Source organism: Halichoerus grypus, chromosome 12 (genome assembly GCF_964656455.1).
Source record: "Halichoerus grypus chromosome 12, mHalGry1.hap1.1, whole genome shotgun sequence".
Taxonomy (NCBI): domain Eukaryota; kingdom Metazoa; phylum Chordata; class Mammalia; order Carnivora; family Phocidae; genus Halichoerus; species Halichoerus grypus.
The window spans coordinates 41,739,413-41,763,946 of record NC_135723.1 but is presented as its reverse complement, the minus strand read 5'-3'; the positions used below and the strand labels follow the sequence as shown (position 1 = coordinate 41,763,946).

At 37.2% G+C, this 24,534-nt stretch overlaps 1 protein-coding gene and 1 long non-coding RNA gene across 4 annotated transcripts in view; one reads left to right on the top strand and one right to left on the bottom strand.

The window, feature by feature from the left end:
• The window catches only part of UMAD1 (UBAP1-MVB12-associated (UMA) domain containing 1), a 211,971-nt gene that overhangs the window by 136,159 nt on the left and 51,278 nt on the right, over positions 1-24,534 (bottom strand). The gene's annotated exons all lie outside the window — the stretch shown is intronic.
• Positions 16,306-21,403, top strand: LOC118518090 (uncharacterized). The gene is made up of 3 exons (XR_004908441.2): positions 16,306-16,517; positions 16,749-16,877; positions 20,900-21,403. It is a non-coding gene; the product is annotated as an uncharacterized LOC118518090 (long non-coding RNA).

Here is a 24,534-nt window from a genome sequence, read left to right as displayed (position 1 = left end):
CACCATTCTATGAGAACCCAAGTGATATGGAGAGGCTATGTATAGATAATCTTTTCCCAGCCTTAACTTGACCTAGCATCTACTGATGGTTATGTGAATAAGCCACTCTGGACATCAAGCCCAGTCCAGCTTGGTAATGACAGAGACCCCAGCCAATACCTGATTACAACCACACGAAAGAGCCCAACCAAGAACAGTCCAGCTATGCCGAGTCAACCCACAGAACTATGAGAGATGATCACAAATTGTCATCTGATGCCACTAAATCTGGGTAGTTTGTTACACAGCAAAAGATAACGAGGACACTGGCAATTAACAAAAAGGAAGCTAATACCCAGATGTATATTCATGGAAGTGTTGGAAACAGAAGGTCTAGAACACAGAAGATCTGAAAAAATAATAATTTTTTCACTTTACTATTCTGCCTACTTCTTTCTCCTCACTGAATTTACTGATTATAGCAGTTAAGGATGATAAGTAAATTTCAGAAAAAAATACTCAACTGGAACTTCATAGGAGACTCAACTTTTTTACGTTTACCAAAAGTCAGACGTATCAGTTCACTAATGCCAATAAATGTTTTCTTAAAAGGGACAAGAACTGGGGCACCTGGGGGCTCGGTCGGTTAAGCATCCAACTCTTGATCATGATCTCAGAGTCCTGGGATGGAGTCCCAGGTCCGGCTCCCTGCTCTCTCCCTCTGCCCCTCCCCCCCATGCTCTCCCTCTCTCTAATAAATAAAATCTTTAAAAAATAAAATAAAATTACATTCCAAAAAAGAGACAAATTATTTCAAAATTTTTTTTCTAAGAAGTCTCTTTTTTTTGGGCAGTGCTACAGAATAAATGTTTGTGTCCTCCCCAACCCCCACCAAATTCGTATGTTAAAACCCTAACCCCCAAGGTGATGGTTTTGGAGGTGAGGCGTTTGGGAGGCGATTGGGTCATGAGAGTGGAGTATTATGAATGGGATTAGTGCCTTTATGAAAGAGACCCCAGAGAGGTCCTGTACCGCTTCCACCATGTGAGGACATGGCTAAAAGACAACCACCTATGAACTAGGAAGTGGTCCCTCACCAGACACCAAATTTACCAGTGCATCGATCATGGACTTCCAATCTCCAAAACTATAAGAAATAAATTTGTTGTTTATAAGCCACGCAGTTTATGGTAATTTTCGTATAGCACCCAAGTGGACTAAGACAGGTAACTTTGAAATAAATAGGCAATTTAGCAAAAAGTCTTTTGGGTTATTTAATTGCCCTGAGCAAATTAAACACCCAGAAGTCTTTAACATAATACTCTAAAATGAAAAATGACCCAATCCTCTTGATTCTTACCTCTAAAAATATCTCTAGAAGGTATTTTTCCCCTTTCATCTCCACTGCTGCTAGTTCAGACTTCATCTTACTTCGACCATTACAAATAGCTCCCAAATATCCTCCGTGTCTCAAACCTGTTTCCTCTACAGACCATGTCCCATACTGCTACCACAGCTCTGTTTTTTAAACATCTATTGGATTATTTTACTCCTTCCACTCAGAAGGAAAAAAAAAACTTTCAAAGTTTGATTTGAAAATCAAAGTTCACCAGTTTTATTGGATCTGCAAAGCCCCCACTCCCGCTCCCACGGCTGCCCTCTCCAGTCCCAACCCACTTTCAGGTATCACTTCTCGCTACATCTCATCAGGTTTTATTTGCTTTAAAAATCACCATTTTTCAATATTCTGCTTATGATTACATAAACTCTAATTTGATTGCTCCCAAGTTCTGTTTCTATGGTGAAATGCATGCTGATCATCACATGCCTGCTTCTGAAGCCTAACCATTCAGATCACCTGGCTCAGATCAGGAGGGGAGGAGAAAGGGATACCCAGTGTGCCTTTGAAGGGGTCAAACATGAGGATGTGGGCATATTTTTTTTCCTCTAAAAAAGGAATGAACCAGGCAAGTATGGATGCAATTAAAAATAAGGAGGTCTAAAGCTAGAAAAAGAAAGATGTTGGATGAGACACAATCATCTGCTTAACGTGAGGGCTAGTGGAAAGCTCAAAAGGAAGTTAACATGTCTGTCGGCCTCCGTGGGCAGGTCAGCACAGTGGTTCTCAACCTTGGCTGCACATTAGAATCACCTGGGGATGTCTAATCCTGTGACATATACTCCAGGCCTACTACATCAGAATCTCTAGGGGTGGAACCAAGCCATTGGTAGGTTTTAGAACACCGCAGGTGATTCCAATGGGCAGTCAAGGTTGACATCTACTCTGTGAAGACACAGCTGACGAACAAGGAGCAAAGAAGAGTGCTCACAGTTCAGGTAACTAGAAATCGACCATACATTCTAGCGCCTATAGCACAATTATTATTTTCTGTGGGAATGCTTTGTAGCCTGGGGGGAGGGGCAGATAAAGGGAAAGGTTGGGTTTATCCAGACTTGAAAACTGGCAGGGATCAAAATAATTGAGAGACCCGATCTCACAGCATTGCAATGACTGACCACAGGCTCCAGACTGGATAAGAAAAGAAGTCCAGAAGTGGTGAGAGTCTGAGCAAATAACAACTGTCAATTACACAAGCAGAAATGGTGGCATGCAAGAGGGGCCATTTGACTTCAGAGAATAGGATTTCTGGGTTTAAGATTTAAGATTCCAGGAGAAGCCCATTCTGAGTGATTATATAATGTTGAGCAAGGCCATAGCGGAGAACTGCTAAAGTAGAAAAGGTAAAAATCATTGGCAGGCAAAGTCTTTGGAGAATAAGGGATTGAAGTTGGGGTGTTAGCTGGGGCATCACCATGGATAAGAGAGTCACCCAGACTGACTACAGGATCTGGGAAGGGGAGAGAGCCAAGTCCAGGGGCCAGGGAAAGTCTGGGGCACAATCTAGAGCGAGTAGAAGATGGCAGGTGGAATGAAGTTTGGAAGATGGCGTCCTTATTAATGATGTAGATGAGAAATGGACTGAAATGGCAGTGTGGCAGCAGCAGAATGACAACCCTGATCCCAGAAGCCAAGTCCTAAGTGTGTGAGAATGAGCAGCTTCCATCTGAAAGGGCTAAATCTTCTCAATTAAGGGGAAAAAAGGGAGGAGCATCTTTTCAAACCATATTTGTTCATGTCACGCTCACCCACAGCTCAGTGATCATCCATGGTTTCCACTGCTCTTTTGATAAAGACATTAGCAGGGCCCACGAGGTCTAGTGTGAAGGTCTGCCTGACTCCCTCGCCTCGTCAAGTTCCACACTCCCTCCTGGCTCTCTGCACATCAGCTTACAGGCCTTTTTTCCAATTCCTCCAACTGCTATTTGCCCTCCCACCAAAGAGCCATTATGATTTGTTGTTCCCTCCATCTCCCCTCCTCTCTCCATTCAGTTAACTCTTATACACGTTTCCATTCCAGCTCAAATGTTACTTAGGGAAGGCTTCCTCAAACTTCCACACACGGTCATCTGCTCTCACAGCACTTATTGATGCTGTAGTTTTACACTTATTCAGGTGATCACATAATTAAAGTCTGTCTCTCCAACTGGACTGTCAGTTCCAGGAGGGCACAGACTGCATTATCATATTCATTGCTTATTCCCGATACCTAGAGAAGTAACTAGCATACGGTAGACCCACTAGAAATACTGTTGAATGAATGGATATGCAAACGAACGGTGAAAAGGCACTAGATGGAATCTTGATATTATTCTTCTAGCAGCCAAAGATAACACTCCTCGAGTGCTTCCCAAATGGGAGATATGGCCACTCATTTAATCAATGTATCAACCTCTAAAATAGGCTTTATCATCCCAATTTTACAAATGAGGAAAATGGCACTCAGTGAAATGAAATTACTTACCTGTCATCCCCCACCAGAGAAGTTCCAGAGCCAGGATTTCCCTAGGGAGAGGTACTCTACCTCTATGTAAAGGTATGTAAAGCCAGCGACAGGGGTATCTAGAGTGAAGGCCAAGGTATTGCTCAAAACAGCCACTCTAGATGTGTACACATCTCTGAACTCGTATCAGTGTGACTGGCTTCAAGCTGGTGCTTTTCACCATGATATTTTACAATAGAATGGAGGTCCCAAGGGTTGCAAACTGGGTCAATGGAAGAGAATACATTTGGATGGGGAGCTCAATCAAATCACTGAGAGGACAGGTAGCCAAAATCCTCACGCGCAGGCACAAAAGATCAGAGAAGGAGGCAGCACAAGAAGTTGATTCATTGACTCGCAGAGATCTTCCCTGAGATGGGAGTTCTCATTCCAGTGAAAGTTCAGGAAAGGTAACCAGTTCGTGCTGATGACAAAGTCTCTTCCGTATTTTATGGGACAAAACTCTGAAATCACCATTTAGTTCTTACTCAAATACATGAGCTTCTTTTAAGGAAAAACTGGGTTGTAATGGCAGGAGCCCCCTGCATGGCTCAAGGTCATGCTGAAGTAGAGTGCTTTTCGGTGGGGAACAGTAGTGAACTGGCTCCCCGACATCGCAAACTGATTTCCAACTTGCCCACAACGCCAAGTCCAAAGCACATGAACCTCTAGACACACAGAGTATGTGGGAAAAGAAACTTCAATGTTTTCCTTCTAATCTAGTTTTGGTCAAAATCCAAATAAGAGACATTCGCATGCCTTATTAGTTTCCTAGGACTGCCACAAAAAGTACCACAAACTTGGCGGACTAAAATGATAGAAATTTATTCTCTCACAATTCCGGAGCCTGAAGTCTGAAATCAGGGGTCAGCAGGGTCATGTTCTCTCTGAACTCTCTAGGGGAGAACACTTCTTTGCTTCTTTCTAGCTTCTTCCAAGGACTGCCTAGGTTGCTGGCAATCCCTGGTGTTCTTTGGCTTGTAACTTCCTCACTCCAGTCTCTGCCTGCATCACCACATGACCTTGTGTGTGTGTGTGTGTGTGTGTGTGTGCACACATGTATCTCTGTTTCCAAATTTCCCTCTTGTTATGAGGACACTGTCATTAGATGGAGTTTCACTCTAATGAGTATGACCTCATCTGAATCTGATTACATCTGCAAAGACTCTATTTCCATATAAGGTTATATTCATAGGTACTAGAGGTTGGTAGGTCTTTTTTTTTGTAAATAAATTCCCTTATTTATTTGTTTTTTACATTAGTTAATATTCAATTAATGTTGCTTAGAAGCACATGAATCCTAATTAGTACAGGAAGACCTAAAGAAAGTATTCCAATATTCTCACTTTTAAAAATAAACATGTTGGGGTGCCTGGGTGGCTCAGTCATTAAGCGTCCACCTTCGGCTCAGGTCATGATCTCAGGGTCCTGGGATCGAGCCCCGCATTGGGCTCCCTGCTCGGCGGAGAGCCTGCTTCTCCCTCTCCCACTCCCCCTGCTTGTGTTCCCTCTCTCACTGTCTCTCTCTCTGTCAAATAAATAAAATCTTAAAAAAAAAATAAATAAATAAAAATAAACATGTTAACTCTAATGGAATAAAATAAAAATAAAAATAAACACCTGTATCTCTAAGGAAAATCACCATAATCAATTGGAAATTTAGCCAGCTACTAGATAGGAGGAAAAAAAAATCCCTAAAAAAATAAGGCATATAAAAATCTGTACCCCCACACCTTTCCCTTAACCCCTGAAAGTCTTTTTTTTCTTGCTCTTTTCCCCTAGTTTTGTTGAGATATAACTGACCAACAAGATTGTATTGGTTTAAGGTATACGACATAATGATTTGATATATGTGTATATTACAGAATGATTACCACAATACGTTCAGTTAACATCTATTATGGGAGACACAAGTCAAGCTGCAACACACGCTAACCACTCACTCCTCCGGGTAGTCCAAAGTCCAGCTTCCTACAAATTCAGATTACCAGAACACGGCATACCTGCATTCAATTCACTTCACTGAAGGCTTTAGTTCATCAGTAAAATGCCCTTTATATTAGAAGTTTAAATAAAAATATATGAACTAATATATTGGCTTCTTCTACAAAACCACAACTGAACACAATAATCATTGTTTTTTCAAAAAGTCTTTATAATTACCATGAGAAAAGTTTATTTGTCCTGATGATAATGAAAAGTTTTTGCATTAGGAAGCTTAGTAGTTTATACTATAGTAGTATATTTAATAGTCTTATACTATCATACCATAGTAATCTGGCTCAACAATTCTCAAATTTTGGTTGTATCAAAATTACCGTGTGGGAGGGATGCAGAGGAAGATGATTAAAATAGGTACCAAGACTCACACCTAACCTACAAAATCAGAATTAACGGGGATGAAGCCCAGGCATATGCATTTCTGACAAGCATCCAAAGTGATTCTGATGTACACAAAATGTGAGTACCACCAGGTGAGGGTTTTTTCACTTCCTTTCCTCCCTTTATTCTCAGGGGTGTATAGATTGCAAGTTCTATTTCAATGGTCTTAGGGAGTTCATGTTCTTTATTGCAAAGCTATATATTTTTATATTTAAATTTAATATTAATAAGCAGTTTCTAAGCATTCTACCTCTGAACTATTCATTTGAAATAATACTTGTGACTATATTTTAGGTCCAATTGCATTTTTTCCCCCATACATTCTCAAACAGATGGCTTTATTCATCCTCACCATGTCCCTCAGTAGTACACTGCAAGAAACTATTATTCTCTTCAAAGATGAAATATAAAGGCTCAAGTCCAAGTCAAACTGAGTATTTATTAAACACCTTTAATGTTCAAGACACTGTTAAATATCATCTCATCAGGACAGGTTATACGGCTAAGGAGGGACATCTCTGAATATGGAAAGATTAGTGTTTCACTGAAACGCTCCCCAGCCCACCGACTCACCATCTCCTGCATGCAAAGAATTCAACAGTCTGAACAGTTTAATTATATTAATTGATCAGTATAAGTAGTTGTGAACAATTTGGAATAAGAGCTCCAAGTTCAAGTACTTTCTTCTTTTCACATTATTTTTCTCATCTTCGTTTCACATGTAAAAACTAATTAAAATCTCTCAAATTTAAGACTATAAAGTACCACAAAGAACTACAGTCACTAAGGTGGAAAAAAAAAAAAAGATACTGGTTTCCATGGCCTTCTACAGTTGAAACTATGTGAAAAATTATTTCGTTGGTTTGAAGTCTTTTGTGAAATCCCTTGCGAGACTCAACTGTTGACTGTGGTTAGAATACATTCAAAAGTATAATCAGATTGCATCATCGCCATCACCTGCTCAGAGGCAAGTTGAAGAAACATGTGCTCATGAGGCTGAGGCTGCCTTATTGTCCTACACTCTCATGTGGGCTTGCCAGAGAGATTAGTCACCAGTTTGCAGCTGGTTTCAAATTCAGTTGCTGTGATCCAAGTGCAGATGCCGTGGCTTACCCTAATTATACTGCTCCAGTTTAATCTTTCCACTTGTAGCATACTATATACTGGATCGAATTCAAGACTCTGAAAATTGGTTTCAAACAGAAGACACTTCAAAATCCACATTCGTGACCCTCCCCTACAGCCTGCTGATCATATTTCATCACTGTATCTTTGGGATCTTCTGAGTCCGTCCCAAAGGTGTCTATAGCTACCTCACCCATCACTGACTCTCGTTAACAAAAAGACAGGAAAAGCTGTTCTTAGAAAAAAAAAAAACATTTTTTTAAAGAAAATAAAAGTTCTCTCAGCTCCAGAGGTACTTTTTATATTTAAAAAAATTTCCAGTTTCTCCCTGCTTGGAATTAAACATACTAGCAAATACTACAGAAATTAATCTTAGTCACTGGTTTCTAAATTTGACTGATGATCAAAATCACCCTAGAGGCTTTAAAAAACACCCATAGATTTCCCCCTCTATATATTGGACCTACTGAGTCATAATTTAAAGAGGTTTCTTTTAAACTTAATCCATAAATAAAGCTTATGCTGGTGCTGCTTCTAAGAGAAAGAAAGAACAGGTTTCTGCCTTTCTCAGGCAGGTCTTTCTGCTGCCTGTTACTGTCTACATTTCATAAATGCCCTTGTGTCAAGAATGATGTCTATACAAGGAAATGGGGTAAGACAGAACTCTTAAACAAAAAAAGAAAGAAAATCCTAGCATCACAAATCCATAGAAGATAATTAGACAAGGAGCTCCAAGAAGGTATTTGTGGATGCGAAGAAAAATGATGAGCGGTAAAACACATATTTCCAAATAGTCATAATTTATTAGCCATCTGTTTTAATTTGTTGGATACATGTAGTTTTTTTCTCCAAGATAACTTAAAAGTATGGTTTTGAAGGTATACATTTTAAACTTTAGATTATGTATTTCTACTCTCTTGTTTCTTAATAATGCATTCATATAAAATATATGAATATATTGGCTTCTTCTATAAAACCACAACTGAACACAATAATCATTGTTTTTTCAAAAAGTCTTTATAATTACCATGAGAAAAGTTTATTTGTCCTGATGATAATGAAACGTTTTCTTTTCTTTGCATTAGGAAGCTTAGTAGTTTATATTATAGTAGTATACTTAATAGTCTTATACTATCATAAGTATGTTTGTGGTAAACAAAAGACAACCTATGCCTTCACCACACACACCATATCATGTATGATATTATAAAAAAATTAAAATACTAAAATAGTTGTATGAGTAAAATAAAGCATCTTACAAGAAATTCATATCAGTATATTTCAAAGTACCACTGGGGATACAAATAACACATTCAAGTTATACTGAACACATTATCTGAAAAAAAAAAATCACTCTTAAATTCTGCAATATTTCTCCTTCCCAAATGAATGATGTCAGTTTTACTTTAGTATCTGTTCTAAAATTTAGAATTTGTTTATTATATAGAAATACGAAGTTAAACATTCTGCTGGAGCAGGTTATTCAACACGGGGCTAAAACAATCAATCACTGTGTCAATTCTAAAAGCTGGATTTCGCTAAAGTCAAAAAGCTACACAACTATGATAAATAGAATCTACTGTACTTTCAGTTACTCTGTTTAATGTTTTAAAATAACCAGTAAACATCAAGTTTAGTTAATAGCCAACTTTCCTTTATTTATTTATTTATTTATTTATTTATTTATTTATTTGATAGAGAGCGTGAGAGGGAACACAAGCAGGGAACGTGGGAGAGGAAAAAGCAGGCTTCCCACGGAGCAGGGAGCCTGATGGACCCCGGGATCACAACCTGAGCCGAAGGCAGACGCTTAACGACTGAGCCACCCAGGCGCCCCAGTAGCCAACTTTCCTAAACAGACCTTCCCATGACAGAATATGTTAATCTGACAATTACTTATAGCCAGTTATAAACTTAAGCATCCACAGCAGTGATGAGATTTAAACAAAATATTAAGGTCAAATTTCAAATTTATTCTCTCATCCTGACCCCAGTTCCTGACCCATACTATTATAAATTAATTTCTTTGTTATGTAATATTTATTTTATTTGTTCAAAATATAACACAAGTTGTCCTAAAATACTCCATATTGTCGATCCCCTAGAGTGGGAAAAATAGATGGATTAAATGAAGTGGAGGCCATCTTATCCAATGTGATTGGAACTATTTATTTCATAAACATTCAGTTAAATGGGAAATCTTTTAAGAATGCATACCTTCAACATTACCTTTTAATTCAAAACAAATAAATCATATCCATTTAGGAAAGTACATAGTTTGAAGTTACTTAGAAGAACTACAATTTTTCCTGGCATTGTCTCTTTCCGTCACATGGGTATTACTGACTGCTGATTCAGGCTGTTATTCAGTACAACATACAACTATTTCTAGGGCATCTGTAACTATGACATAGTAATTTTTGGCACTGGATTCCTCTTACCTCCTCCCCCTCTTCATATTTAGATCCAGCCTTTTCTGTTACAACCTGTATGGTTTCTGCATCATCCATGATTTCAATCAGAGAAAGACATGCATCATATGATTTCACTGATATGAGGAATTCTTACTCTCAGGAAACAAACTGAGTGTTGCTGGAGTGGTGGGGGGTGGGAGGGATGGGGTGGCTGGGTGATGGACATTGGGGAGGGTATGTGCTATGGTGAGCACTGTGAATTGTGTAAGACTGTTGAATCACAGACATGTACCTCTGAAACAAATAATACATTATATGTTAAAAAAAAAAAAAGCAGGAAGGGAAAAATGAAGGGGGGGAAATTGGAGGGGGAGACGAACCATGAGAGACGATGGACTCTGAAAAACAAACTGAGGGTTCTAGAGGCGAGAGGGGTGGGGGATGGTTTAGCCTGGTGATGGGTATTAAAGAGGGCACGTTCTGCATGGAGCACTGGGTGTTATACGCAAACAATGAATCATGGAACACTACATCAAAAACTAATGATGTAATGGATGGTGATTAACATAACATAATAAAACAAAAACAACAAAAAAACTGTGACTATTACTTTACCATACGTTAGTCTCCTACTAATGGACAAAAGCCTACAATTTGTCTGAGATAACTAAAAACACATAAACAACAACAACGAACTATGTTCTTCGGTATCTCATAATTCAGAAGATTCTCAAGTCATAGTTTTCACCAAAGTTTAGTAAGTGCTTCAGCGGAGATTTTGCTCTGTGCCCTCACTATACCTACTATTTTTTAAATGTTTGATGTTATCTATTATATAACTGCTAGCTCTGTCTTACACTTGTTTTCCAAATTAAAATTCAAACCTCATTTTTTCCTATCTCTGAACACTCCAAAATCTTCTGATTCAAAGTTTACAGCAAGGACATTACATTTCATGGCAAACTATGGCTTTTAGGTCACTTTCTCAAAGATCCCAAGCATAGGGATGGGAAGAGACCTAAAGTACAGGGAGAACACTCATTTCAGGTAAATTTATTTTTGAGTGCTTCTATGCTGAAGGTACATATTAATGGGGGAAGATTTTATAAATAATTTAGAGAGTCCATTAGGTAAAACACTAAAAGATATATAATGTATATTATTCTAAAGTTTTAGGATTTGTGAATTTGCCTGTAACACAAACTATAGCTTGTTAGTTCTAGTTGCATTGCTGTCTGTGGCTACTATAACTCTTTGAATTTTTGTACTTTACTGCCCCATGCTTTGCTTTTCTATGTCATCATTTTGGAGAACTGTTTCAACTACATGGCATAACTGATCGGTAATAAAACTGTCATTACCAATAAAAAGACAAATCATTTGTAAGTTTTTGAGCAACAGGTTGATCAGAAGACAATCTCTCCCTACAAGCGCCCAACACCCAACAGCTGACTTTTCCCCAACTTTCCACCCATCTGTTCTTGCTTTAACATTCCCACACAGGGAAGATTTGGGGCCAAGGCCCATATTTGCAGAAAAGCCACCTGATTAGAGTTCTGAGCCTTTCTTAGTAAGCCCAACACATAATTCATTGTACACAACCTACGATTTGTTTTGTAGCAGATGAGAATTTAAAGATATTTGCAAAACAGACTGATGCAGAATCCTAGATTCTTTTTATAAGTTATCTCAGCCATATCTAAATTGATAGCTCTTTTTTTTTCCTTTTTAGCAATTAAGCTATGGATTATTTTCAAAGCATTTAACTATGTTTTTGTAGAAATAATTACCTCTTCGATACTCGTATAGTTTTGAAATTAAATTGTGCAGTTACGGGAACAAACACCCATGTCTGGGAGCAAAAAGTGTGACACATGGACAGGACACCACTCTGCCGGAGGAGCATAAGCATGTCTGCTCACCATGGAAGGGCCTATACAATGCCAATGTTTACGGCTTCATGGAAAAGTAGAATATTGATCAATTTGCAAACTCACGTGAGTGGAGGTCAATTAAGACTTCCCTTCTATACTATCCTTTGAGGAAAACATGGGCCCCCTCTTTTCCAAAGTAATGGACAAAAGAGGCACTGAAATGGAAGCAAAGGTATTTTGGAGGAAATTAAAGAAAAATAAAATTTGACTTTCCAAGTCTTTGTCAAGGACCAATCCTATACTTCCAATTCTTATTTCAAAGATACTCTTGTATCATTATATTTTTAAATAAAGGTTTTGGAAAAAAATTGGTGCATATGTAATTAAATAATAAAAGTCTATCACAGGATTTTTAATGTTTAATCTAATTTTTAAAATTTTTATTTATTTGAGAGAGAGAGAAAGAGAGCAGATGTGAGCAGGGAGAGGAGCAGAGGGGAGGGAGAGAAAAAGCAGACTTGGCATTGAGAGTGTAATAGCCCTACACTGGGCTGGATCCCAGGACCCCGAGATCATGACCTGAGCAGAAACCAAGAATCAGACACTTAACCAACTTAGCCACCCAGGCGCCCCACAGAATTTTTAAATAGAAATTTTTACTTAGTGAAACAAAACTCATTTTTCCAATAAGATATACAATAAATGCAATATTTCCATCTTGATATAGATAATATTGTATTTTCATTAATAATGAAATCTGACAATCAGAACTCTATCAGTCAAACTAAAATAGCTACTGTTAACTATCCACAGAGCTGTAAGCAGCACAGAAGAACCTACAAATGCTAACATAAACTGGTAAAAACCTCTCCATTTTAATTTAATTGGGTTACTATTCTTTAACAACAAAAGCTTCATCTAATGTATTACTTCAATGAATCAAAAATGAAGATGTAAAGAATTTTAGCAACAAAAATTAAGAATTCCTGAATGGAATTTCTAACAGTATTCACAGAATAGACACGTTTAACTTGAGGCTTTAATGATTCCAGAAAAACTCAAAAAGCCCAGCTCACAAGAGTACACAGCTGTTTGGAAGACTGAATGAAATCAGATACGTCATTGTGCTCTGAAATGTTTAAAGCACTGGGAAATATTAGGCTTTCTTACTAATTAATATATATTAGTTAATTTCATGATGTAGGACTTCTTCAATAAAGACCTTAAAATTTGTATTTTAGGATTTTTTGAAATTTTCAACAATGATAGCTTTCTGAAAGGTATCCTAAGTAGTCTTAATAAATGTGGGTTCAGTAGAATGTTCAGTTTTACAAAATCCTCCATGAAAAAAAAGGAGTTTTATGCCAGTATGGAAAATGCTGAATAGTATAAACTCAGGTAGATATTATCAAGATAGTAATAGGTTTAAGACCAAGAACTTCTTGCAAACATCTTTAGCCATTTTAAGCCAAGCGTTTCCCAAATTTAATTTAAACTTAATTTAAACTCCTTTTTTACCAACTATTAACATCCCCCCAAAGTAGTAAATGTAAATGTTTCCAATTTAACTCAAATATTACTGTCTTCTCTTATTCTGTCCCAATATGAAACATTTTAGATCAATTTTACATTTTTTGACCTATTTACCTTTTGTCCTCTATGTTATATACAACATGCTTTCACCACTAATTCTAGGTAAAATATATATCTATATTAAACTACATGTTAAAAACCAGCAATAGAGTCATCTAAAATCCAATTAAATAAATCAAGAAGGTAATAATCAAGTGCATAAAAGAAATAAAAATCAAATTCAAAATAGCATTCATAACAACAGAACAATGGTTTTCTTAGAAAAACAATAAATATTTGAGATTTATGAGATAGGAGACAATAAACAGACCACACCCAGGACTTACAAAGCTTGAGTTGTTAAAAACAGCTTTTGTAACAGCAGTTCTTCCAAGCTGTCCATACTCTAAAGTACTAAAAAGGTAAGTGGAATATAAAAAATCCACCAAAATAGAATTTATCTTCATAGAACTTAAAAATTATCCCTTTCCTCCCAAAATATTCTATAAATGTCAGGTGGTGGGCTGTGAATCAAATCTCAACACATTTAAAGATAATCATTTGGGTCACATTCTCTGACCACAATGCATTAAATTAAAAATCTTCACCAAAAAGATAACCAAAACAAAATATCTCATATACTTGGAAATCTTAAAATATCTTTTTTGAAGATTTCATTTTTTATTTGAGAGAGAGAGAGAGTGAGAGAGAGAGAGCATGAGCTAGGAAAGGCGCAGAGTGAGAGGGGCAGAGGAACAGAGAGAAGCAGACTCCCCACAGGGCAGGGAAGCCTGATGTGGGGCTCTATCCCAGGACCCTGGGATCATGACTTGAGCTGAAGGCAGACACTTAACCGACTGAGCCACCCAGAAGCCCCCAGAAATCTTAAAATATTTTTAAATAACACAGCAATGAACTATAGAAATTGAAAAACATACAAAACTGAAAACTAGTGGAAATAATACAAATTAAAGTTGGAAGCTGCTAATTAGCATTTGAAGGGAAATGCAGAGCATTTTAATGACTATATTAGAATATTAAAAAGCTAAAAATTGATGAGCCAAAAGTAAGCCAACCAGCCTAAGAAGTCAGAATGAGACTAACAAAATAAATCCCAAAGAAAATGGGAAAAAAACGGAGGTAGAAACAAAAAAGAATGAAATAGGATATAAAAATGCAACAGAGGGCGCCTGGGTGGCTCAGTTGGTTAAGCGACTGCCTTCGGCTCAGGTCATGATCCTGGAGTCCCGGGATCGAGTCCCGCATCGGGCTCCCTGCTCAGCAGGGAGTCTGCTTCTCCCTCTGACCCTCCCCCCTCTTGTGCTCTCTCTCTTTCATTCTCTCTCTCAAATAAATAAATAAAATCTTTTAAAAAAATAAAAAATAAAAAAGCAACAGAGAGGAATAATAAATTCTAAAGTCCATCTTCAAAAAGACTAAACAAAAAAAAGACTAAGCAAAAAATAACAAAGAAATAAGCAAACAATATTAGTGAGAGAAATACAACATAACAACAAAAATCCTAGAGATCAAAAAAGAAAGAAGATGTTATTCTAAAAAACTCTCTGGCAATAAATTATGAAGTTTTTTTTTTAAATGAGCAATCTCTTATGAAACTATAACTTACATATTGACTCCACAGACCAGTCAGTAATTATTAATAAATTCATTCAATAGTTTAAAAGCTACCTACTAAAGAAACACCAGGCCCAGATAATTTTATAAGTGAATTCTATTAAAATCAAGTCTTATACAAATTTTTCCAACAAATTGTTTTAAAAATAAAGAATACTTCCCACTTCATTTAATGAGTCTAATATAACCCTGAACCAAACTTTTCAGATAGCATAAGAATGGAAAATTACAAATTTCACTCATAAAAATGTGTTACAAAATCTCAAGCCAAATATAAGCTAAATGAATCCAGTAATTTATTTTTAAAATATCAAAAATAAAATATACTTTGACTTTACTTCAGGAATGCAAAGTTGTTTACACATTAAGGATTAAATGCAAAAAATTACTTGATGAAGAGATCTAAAAAAGGCATTTAATTCAGAGGGGGAGACGAACCATGAGAGGCTATGGACTGAAAAACAAACTGAGGGTTCTAGAGGGGAGGGGGTTGGGAGGATGGGTTAGCCTGGTGATGGGTATTAAGGAGGGCACGTTCTGCATGGAGCACTGGGTGTTATACGCAAACCATGAATCATGGAACACTACATCAAAAACTAATGATGTAATGTATGGTGATTAACATAATAATAATAAAAAAAGGCATTTAATAACACTCACTGCCAATTTATATTTAAAAAACCCTTATAACAAATCAGAGTAACCTGGTAAACAGTATATATTGTATTTACTAGTTAAACTAATTGCAAACATTATAAACATTCTCTTCACAATCAAAAATGGAAAAAAGATGCTTGTTTTCACATTTCAACATACTAGACAAGACCTTAGATAACACAATGAGAATAAAAACAAAAGCCATAACGACTGCAAAGAAAGAAAGAAACCTCATTATTCAGTGTTCATGATTACCTACTTAGAAAATCCAGAAGAATCTAAAGATGAATTACTAGAAATAAAAACTTTATCAAGATGGTTGGTACAAAAATCAACTACATGTTTTTATACTAACAACAAACACAAAATGTAATCTTTAAAAAGAAAACATTTTCAGAATGACAACATAGGAAAATCCATCAAGAAAAAGAATTTACTTAACCTTGAAGTTGCCCATCTCACTCTCCCCTCACCCTCACTTCAGAGGTAAATTCTCTCCAAATTCTGTGTTTCTCATTCTCTTTTTTAATACTGCTACCATATTTGTTTATATCCCTAGTTTAGCTTTAGATGTTTTAGAACCATATATTAATGGAATCACAATGACGATGTATATACAATATTCTTGAGCAATTTGCCTTTCTCATTCAACATCGTATATCTGGGATTCATCCATATCGCTGCATGTACCTTGAGTTGTTTCATTTTTATAGGACATTGCATTATATGAATATACCATAGATTATGTATCTATTCTGATGATGGACATCTGGGGCATTTTCTATGTTTTGTTTTACCATTAAAGGCAACACTGTTATTGGACATTTGTAGAAAAGAAGAAGAAGGAAAAGGAGGCAAAGGAGGTGGAGAAGAAGAAGAAAGAAGAAAGAAGAAAGAAGAGGAGGAGGAGGAGGAAGAGGAAGAAGAACACCACCACACCTGATTTGTGGTATTTCTGTGATAGCAGCCCAAAGGGACTAAGACAGCATAAGCAAGAGGTAAAAATAATATCTGGTAAGATCTATCACTTAAATGACCTTACCCCCAGCTAGTCACAAGACAACATTACAAAGTGTAATACAGGGACACATCAATAGACCCCTGTTTGGACAGATGATTTCTAAGCAAACCCTAGTCAACCCATAAGCCTCACTTTGTCCTTGCAGGCTCAGTGTCTGACTCCCAATGGTCCACCTTCTCTCCAGAGTTCCTTCTGCTTTGTTTTACAGCGTTCTACCCTCCTTGGTTGGTGCTTTTTGAAATGAATACCAACATCTGGCCTCTCCACCTTATCCTCGGGGCTTATCTTCACAAAAGGTGGTGAGATGACAAAGGATGAGTCTTCCTGACTCTCACAGGTGAAGATCCACAACTGAACAACTTTCTACTGTTCACATCTACAAAAATTAACCTCACTTAAATCTACATGGGAAGCGTTATATAATTATTCACACAAACATAATTCTGACACATTTGAGAATATGGCTAGAGAAACAAAAAAAATGGAATATCATTTCAAACAAGAAAGAAAATTCCTTAGCCATGACAAGAAATTTGTAAATATGTGAGAAATTATGCAAGGTGCCAAAAGACTGGGTATTAAAGAGTTAATTAGCATTTTTGAGGTTAGGACTCTCTTTCTCTTCCCCTCTCTTGCCTTTACCTCCCTCCCTCCTATTCTCTCTCTCTGTCTCTCTTGGCTGGTTAAGAAATTCTTAAAAGAAATCTATACAATATAACTGCCTATATTTGTATTACACAATATACACATGTGTATTTGATATTTTGCACTAATCTTCCTTTGACCACATTTAACAGCAAAAAAGTCCTAATATTTATGCCCACTGTATCTGTTGAAACACTTTGCCTCCATAGTTGCGCATTTCAGTCAAATTAGCTTACTGTGTACTGATTGTAAAATATAATTTTAAGATGGCCAAAACATAGAAAAGTTTTTCATTATATAATTAGAATTTGCATCTACTTTTGAGTTCTACAAATACATTGACTCACTTTAAAAGGTTTCCTTTAAATGTTTCAAGTTATAAAGCCTGCAGGTTTATAAAAGATAACAATTTCTTAATAGAGTGTTAAACCTGGTCCCATTATATCCCAAATGGTAAATGCTGTCTAACAAATATGTGGGTGATTAAATCAGGGTCACTGTCACTTGGGTAACTGCTCGGGACAGAAACAATTTATAATATATATATACCTCAACAAACTAAAGCTGAGCAATCAATAATTTTGTCTTCCTTCGTCGACAAGTAGCTTATTCAACATTAACTAGTAAATCAAGGGTGAAAGGGAGGGTTGTAAATCACGAAGAAAAGATTCATTTTACCCTTAATTCCCACTTGAATCTATGTAAAATGTTAAGTTACAGACAGTTAAGGAGAAGCTGTTGTTTTTGAATATGTAATTGCTATTTAGATGATAATGGCATGGATGTCGCAGTAGAACCATGATCCAAATTTGAATAAGGTCTTAATGAAGGAGGCGAAGAGAAGAATGAGGAATGAAATACAACAGTGTCAGCAACAGACCTTAATGAAGCAAATCACTTTCAGTACCTTTGTAATTCAGGAGGAGCTGCATAAAAAAAGTGGCAACTGAAGGATCAAAAGCAGGACCTTTGCAAACCAAACATGCTTAAAACATGACATCACTGTCTGGGCAACAAGGCATTGTGGAGAGCAGCCTCAATGTTTGGGTTTTACAGCTCAGATCGCAAAATAACTACATTAAAAGATCTGGCTAGGCAAACCAGTTTCCTTAGAAAGCATCTTTATATTTCAAGTTAATGACATTTCTGAACAGAAAAAGAATTTAAATGTCCAAAGATACTTGGCTGATTTTTAAAAAGCACTAGATGTTAATGTTTTAAGGCAAAATTAAGCTGAATTCTGGATCCTATAAAACTAAAGAGGTCTTTTTTTTAAGTTCCACACTATCATCTGTTCTTTTATTATGTTAGATTTATGAAGCATACAATACATTCTACTTAATAAGCGATAGAATCATTTTACATATTCTTTTTCAAAACTCAATTTCACTTTTGCAAAATTGCACTGAGGCAGCATGAGAGCATATGGCATCCCCACTGCCAAACGGAACATACGTTTAGCGTGTTTAAATGGTTTACCAAAGGTAACATTGATGATGGTGCTAGAAACGGAACACAAGGCTTCTGATTTCCAGAGAAGTCATTCAAGGAAAGTAAAAAGTGCCATAGTTAACAAACTTAAGTTGATTCCCATATGGGTATTTTCTAAGTAACAGTAATTTGATGACCAAATCCATTCCATATGAATATTGTAGGCAGGTCAACCACCATGCTGGATTCACTTTTTGCTGCACAGACCAATACTCACAATGGACCACAGGAACTGATTTTTGCCCGTTTATCCCAACTCCTCAAATACGTGCAGAAACATACTAGCCAAATCCTGCTATCCAAAGAATGCTAGAGCAATCTTTATCGTTATTATGTGCTTCTAATGAGAGAACAACCCCTCAATACTAATTAATAAGTGCCCTGACACAGGTTACTGTTTCTAGGGACTGACTAAAAATGATTTGACTTCGAAGATAGGAATGGAACAAACACAAAAGCCTAGCACTAAGGAAGATTCGCTGTCACCTTCCTGGGCCACTGCTAGGATCTTAGGCACCACTGCAAATGTTTGCACACTATTGGATTATTTTTAAAATCTAAGTTAAGATGGTCCATCCGAAAATAACAGAAACAACACACAGGATGGAGAACATACTGGTTAAGAGCACAGACTCAGACAATCTAGTTTAAAATCCCAGCTCTGGCACTTATTATCTGTGCAGTCTTGGACAAGTTACTCAACTTCTCCCACAATTAGCTTCCCCATCTGTGAGCTGGGGATAACTGTACTAAGTTCTTAGAGCAGCTATGAAGACGAAATGAGTTAAGACCATGTATCATCAGGGTTATTTGCATCACTCACTAGTGTGGGGCTTTATATGAGTTCCTTAAGCTTTGCGTACTTCATTTTCCCGAACTCTAAAAACTAACAATACATAATGTTTTTAGGCATAATTCAACTGAAGCTTTGGGATGTCTTTTAAAAGACCAAAATTCTGGACTGCCTGGGTGGCTCAGTCGGTTTAGCGGCTACCTTACCCTCAGGTTGGGATCCCGGGGTCCTGGGATGGAGCCCCCCGTCAGGCTCCCCACTCAGCAGGGAGTCTGCTTCCTCCTCTCCCTCTGCCCCTCCCCCCACTTGTGCTCTCGCACTCGCACGCTCTCTCTCTCAAATGAATAAATTTAAAAAATCTTAAAAAAAAGAGCCTTTCTTTAAAAAATAATAAAAGACCAAAAATCTTACACATAATGTTAGCATTCTTATATTATTAGTTTCCATTTTTCTTACTAGAATCACTAACCCTCATGTACTTCCGAGGGCATTTCCTCAACTTGTCCTTCTCCCTCCCATCAGAGGGCCCCTAACCGGCAAAGCTAGACCGCTGTGCTGAGAGGACAGGCCTCACTGTTTCTACCTCTTTTAGACTTTTCTCAACCCTATATCAGTAATTCATTTTGTAAACTTTTTTGATGATTTTTTTCATCTGACTCTGGTTCTGTTTCAACATGGATTTAACATATTTTCATTAATCTCTCCTCTTTTTCCCCCCAAATCAAACACACCACACAGAAACACGACTGAGCATCATCTACTTTCTTTTCGACGCCCAGACTCAATGAGAACTTTGGTGACTTTCATAGCTTATTCTAGGGAATGGTGATTTCGTCTAGGTTTTTTCCATGCCAAACAGCACCAAAGATTTCTAATAATAGGTTACAGAGCACAGATACTTTCTGGTTTTGAATATGTGCAACAGCCTCAGTCTGAATGAAGCTGAATGAATGAAGCTGAATGAATGATAATTCATTGCCTTATAATGGAAACACTCAAATGGTTACCAAAGTAATGGATTAGGTAAGTATTGTACTTGGAGCCAGATGATTGTATAAAATATGTATCAAGCATTTTGTGATGACACACTGAACATGAACACTGCACAAAACATGTGACCCAATCCAATTATATTCACTTTATCCTACAGAGTCACTTTATTAGGTTCACAACATGACTTGAGTGAGTACCTTCTTGGAACACTTAAAGTTACTTTTCATTCATTTCATCCACCGGAGTACTTCAAAGCACTCTAATAACGTAAGTGGTTATTATGATTAAAAACTGCAAAGATTTTATTTTTCATCAGCCAGTTATGTTTCCAAAGCACAATCTTAATAATGACAACAACGAAACTGTAGTGCATCCTTTACACAGACTTCATTACAATCATCTTGGAAGTTCACACGCTCATTTCCTATCCCATGCAGTTCGGTGGGAGCTGGTCAAAGCGGAGATTTCTTCACACCACTGCATAGAAGGTTTTAAAAAACAAAGACTGGCTTACAAGATGTGGGAAGAGGCGCCCCCTTCAATTTAGAATAATAACAAGGTCGGAGAGACTGTCAGCAGTCCTGTGTTACGTGGTTCCTGTGGCATCATTCCCGACCTGGACGTGTACCTACGTGCTGAGTGAGTCCACATCTCTTGCCGTTCAGGTAACGAACGCCATTCAGGATGGGCCCCATCTTCCCTGCCTATTTTACTTCTACCCAAATAAGACACAGCGCTATTCTTTTCCATTGATGACCCTTTTGTAATTAAAAACTGTAAGTTAAACTGATATTCTGGTACAGAAGCCATTCTCTAAGGCAGCAGTCCTTAAACTTTGTGATCTCAAGACCTCTTTACACTCTTGAAAATACTGAGGACCTCAAAGGGCTTTTATTTATGTCAATTATACCTACTGGTGTTTTATCATATTAGAAATCAAAACTGAGAAATTTAAAATATATTTATTAATTCATCTAAAATCATGTTTTGGGGGCGCCTGGGTGGCTCAGTCAGTTAAACGGCTGCCTTCTGCTCATGTCATGATCCCAGGGTCCCAGGATCGAGCCCCCATGTTGGGCTCCCTGCTCAGGGGGAAGTCTGCTTCTCCCTTTCCCTCTGATCCTCCCCCCTGCTTGGGCTCTCTCTCTCAAATAAATAAAAGCTTTTTAAAAATAAATAAATAAAATTATGTTTTGCATGTTAACATAAATAGCATGCTTTTGTTAAAAAACAGCTATATTAAAAAACAAAAAAATATAGTGAAAAGAGAGGCATTATCTCATGTTTTTGAAAATCTCTTTTAATTTTTGAATTAAGAGTGGACAGCTGGGTTCTCCTATCTGCTTCTGCATTCAGGCTGTTGTGATCCACTGTTTGGCTGGAGTATATTAAAACCCAGGGTCACACAGATATGTACTTGGAAAGAAAGAAGACTTCCTGGACCCCATGAAAGTATCTCTTTGAGAATTACCATTCTAAGGAAGGTTTGTGTAATTATATTAAAACATCTTACTGGCCAAACAAGAAATAAGTAAAACAAACAAAAAACAAACAAACAAACAATCCTCTCAGGGGCCCACCCTGGGCCTCTGCATTGGTTAAGACAAATTCTTGGCATCATCTGCACTGTAAGCACCTGTATTTGCAGACAGTTTAAAACCTGAGTGAGGACCTCTGGAATTCAATACAGGTTAGAAAAGATGTCTTTTAAATTAATGGGCTATTTCTTTTTTGTTTGTTTTTTGCCGTGTATATGGTTACAACCATACAACGGACAAATTTTCTTTTTCTTTTTATTTAATAAGTGAAAAATTAGAGTCCTAACAAGTTGGTACTTCACATTAAAAAGTTAAATTCTATAGGTGAAATAAATTGGAATCATAATTGATTCTTCATTCTATATTTTGATGGAAGACCGGTTTAAATAGCAGCCTTTCATAAGAACAGGGATCTGTAATTCAGTAATTCAAGGAACTGACATGACTCTTACTGGAGAAGCCTCACTTTAGGCACATTTTCAAAACCTTAGCAAAAAAGTCATAAACATCGAGTGGATCTTAATCGACATTTTAGTGGGTGGTGGTAATTATTTTTGGCAAATAAAATAAACTACAGCTGTGCCCAATTACATGAAGAGTCATTCACTGAAAGTTTGGCAAGGAAGAATTTTAAAAGCAGGCAGTAAATTCAGGGTAGCGCTACCAGAAGGCCAGCTGATGGCATTCTCCTGAAATTCTGCTGTGGCTGGCCTTATGGCTTCAAAGAACACATAATAAATTTATATTCCAATGGGACTGAAGAAGGAATATAAGTAAAGACTGGGTGCTTTTCTCCTGCAGCTAGGACAGGGAAATTGTACAGCTGGGCACAGCAACTGTCATCAACACAAACTATTCGGCTCGTCTGTCAGCATTTTTTTACAGAGAAGAAAACAAGGTACTCCTGGTCAGGTAGGGAGGATAGTCTAGCAGCTCGAATTAGGATCAAATTTTACTCACGGGAACACATTTCAGAGATTGTAATAGAGGTCAGTGGAAAAAGAAGATCCAATTTAAAGAAAATCGCTTCAAAAACTATTTTAAAATATTTGTCTTAATACATTAAGAAATACGTGCCTTTCATTTTCATCCTTGAGGGCTGTTCATTTGGAAACTTTAAGAAACGTTTAAAGGGCACCAAGAAAAACGCACGGAATAAAAATTTAAATGAAAGTAGCTGTTTCAAGTATTAGAGGAAAAGGATATATGAATTTTATATAAGAGCCACTTGAGTGTGACTGAAACCCATCTTTCCTGCCTCCCAGACCAGAATTCGATCTTACTTCACAAAATATCGTATGTAAAAAATAAGACCTAATAAAATATATAACATTAACACTGTACTAAAACTATTTCTATCTTTCTTTGAAAGTCCGTTTGGGAAGCACAGAACCACCAGGCCCTGAACAAGAATATCAATTATATTACCAACTTCGAAAGAGTGAGTTAATGGAGATTCAGGGTTTTAAAATGTGAAATGGCCTGTCATTTCTGTACCGATATTATCAAATACCGTCTTTTTAAAGCCAAGCTACGAATAATTCATCCCATAAAATCTAGCTTTCAATCACAGTAAAGGGAAGAATGGAAAAACGAGATGATGAGACATCTATACAGGGATCGCTCCTCTACCTTGGGATCCCTTGCCTCAAATTCAACTGTATGTAAATTATTTCCATATACCTTTCTGCCTGAATTTTAATACGAATTTCAGCTTTACAAATCATGACCTCCTCCTATTGAGAAAATTCATAAAAGAAGAGAGGTCAGAGATAGAAAAGGGAAGTAGAGCCGAGAGCAAAGAAATAGCAAAAGTGGTCACAGCGAAATCTTAGAAAAGAGAAAGAGAAATGGCAGAAAGTAAACACAGCCTGGTGTCCTCAGAAGGCAAGGGATCGGAGACACAGGTAAGAGCATCTGTTGTGAAGGAAGCACAGTGAGACCCACCGCTGCAAATCCGTGGAGAGGCGGACGAAGCAGAGCTGATACACAGGTCGGAAGGGGAGCACCTACCCATGTTCTAGTCATCATCCTAATCATGCTTCTCTAAGGCCAGGATCAGGCAGGACCTGCAAGGCAGGAGACTAAGGTCCACTCTGAATCAGAAAAGCAGAAGGACACAGAACATTTAAATGAAGGAGGGGAGGGGCTCTGAAAAAAATGCTACTTTATAAATACTTTATCCTCACAAAGCAGTCAGAGAAAGACAAATATCGTATGATTTCACTCATATGTGAAATTTAAGAAACAAAACAGATGAACATATGGGAAGGGAGAGAAAAATAAAATAAGACGAGTCAGAGAGGGAGACAAACCATAAGAGACTCCCAACTCTAGAAAACAAACTGAGGGTTGCTGGAGGGGAGGTGGCGGGGGAAATGGGGTAAATGGGGGATGGGCACGTGATATGCTGAGCACTGGGTGTTATATGCAACTGATGAATCACTAAACTCTACCTCTGAAACTAATAATACACTATATGTTAATTAATTGATTTTAAATAAAATTTGAAAAAAGAAAATAAATCATTAAAT